Below are 1,979 nucleotides of genomic sequence, written 5' to 3' on the forward strand. Positions count from 1 at the left end.
TAAGGCATTATTCAGGTGAGTAGGGTCACTAAGATATCTTCCTTTGCCTATAAAACAGATTAGGCATCATACAGGTGAGTACAGTTACTATGGTGTCTTTCCAAATGACCATACTCACCTGTATAATGCCTAATCTGGTCTATAGGCAAAGGAAAGACACTATGAGACTGTACTCACCTGTATAATTCCCTATCTGATCTATAGGCAAAGGAAGGGCACATCACTCACCTGTATGATGCCCTGTCTGCTTTATAGCGAAGGAAAGACACCATACTTAACTGTTTAATGCCCTATCTGGTTCATAGGCAAAGGAAAGACACCATACTTACCTGTATAATGTCCCATCTGTACTATAAGCAAAGAAAGGACACCTTACTCACCTGTATAATGCACTATTTGGTGTATAGGCAAAGGAAAGACACCATACTTACCTGTATAATGTCCCATCTGAACTATAATCAAAGAAAGGATACCTTACTCACCTGTATAATGCCCTATCTGGTCTATAGGCAAAGGGAAGACACCATACTCACCTGTATAATGCCCTATCTGCTCTATAGGCAAAGGAAGGGCACCTTACTCACCTGTATGGTGCCCTATCTGCTTCATACGCAAAGAAAAGACACCATACTTACCTGTTTAATGCCCAATCTGAACTATAATCAAAGAAAAGACATCTTACTCACCTGTATAATTCCCTATCTGGTGTATAGGCAAAAGAAAGACACCTTACTTGACTGTATAATGCCTTATCTGGTCTATAGGCAAAGGAAAGACACCGTACTCACCTGTATAATGCACTATATGGTCAATAGGCAAAGGATAGGCACCTTACTCATCTGTATAATGCCCTACATGGTCTATAGGCAAAGGAAAGACACCTTACTTCACCGATAATGCCTTATCTGGTCTATAGGCAAAGGAAAGACACCGTACTCACCTGTATAATGCCCGATCCGGTCTATAGGCGAAGGAAAGGCACCCTATTCACCTGTATAATGCCTGATCCGGTCTATAGGCAAAGGAAAGCCACCCTATTCACCTGTATAATGCCCTATCTGGTCTATAGGCAAAGGAAAGACACCTTACTTGCCTGTATAATGCCCTATCTGGTTTATAGGCAAAGGAAAGACACCTAACTCACCTGTATAATGCCCCTATCTGGTCTATAGGCAAAGGAAAGACACCATACTCACCTGTATAATGCCATACATGGTCTATAGGCAAAGCAAAGGCACCTTACTCACCTGTACGGTGTCTTACTTAATCTGTAGTCAACAAAACACACCTTACTCACCTGTATAGTGTCTTACCTGTTTCATAGTCAAAGGAAACACACCATACTCACCTGTACGGTGTCTTACCTGGTCTGTAGTCAAAGAAACACACCTTACTCACCTATACGGTGTCTTACCTGGTCTATTGTCAAATAAAACTCACCTTACTCACCTATACGGTGTCTTACCTGGTGTGTCGCCAAAGGAAACGCACCTTACTCACCTGTAGATGTCCTACCTGGTCTATTGTCAAATAAAACTCACCTTACTCACCTATACGGTGTCTTACCTGGTGTGTCGCCAAAGGAAACGCATCTTACTCACCTGTAGATGTCCTACCTGGTCTACAATCAAATGAAACTTACCTTACTCATCTGTACGGTGTTTTACCTGGTGTGTCGTCAAAGGAAACACACCTTATTTACCTGTACGGTGTCTTGACTGATGTGTCTTTAAAGGATACACACCTAATTTACCTGTACGGTGTCTTGACTGGTGTGTCGTTAAAGGAAACACACCTTAATTACCTGTACGGTGTCTTACCTGGTGTGTCGCCAAAGGAAACGCACCTTACTCACCTGTAGATGTCCTACCTGGTCTATAGTCAAATGAAACTTACCTTACTCACCTGTACGGTGTCTTACCTGGTCTGTAGTCAAAGAAACACACCTTACTCACCTGTACGGTGTCTTACCTGGTCTT

The 1,979-nt window shown here is 42.4% G+C and overlaps 1 protein-coding gene and 1 long non-coding RNA gene across 2 annotated transcripts in view; both read right to left on the minus strand.

The window, feature by feature from the left end:
* The window catches only part of LOC118420102 (probable xyloglucan galactosyltransferase GT14), a 10,751-nt gene that overhangs the window by 4,919 nt on the left and 3,853 nt on the right, over positions 1 to 1,979 (minus strand). The gene's annotated exons all lie outside the window — the stretch shown is intronic.
* LOC118419479 overlaps positions 1 to 1,979 on the minus strand; it is a 5,981-nt gene that overhangs the window by 3,047 nt on the left and 955 nt on the right. The window lies entirely within an intron of this gene.

The sequence above is a fragment of the Branchiostoma floridae genome, chromosome 7 (assembly GCF_000003815.2).
Source record: "Branchiostoma floridae strain S238N-H82 chromosome 7, Bfl_VNyyK, whole genome shotgun sequence".
In the NCBI taxonomy this organism is placed as follows: domain Eukaryota; kingdom Metazoa; phylum Chordata; class Leptocardii; order Amphioxiformes; family Branchiostomatidae; genus Branchiostoma; species Branchiostoma floridae.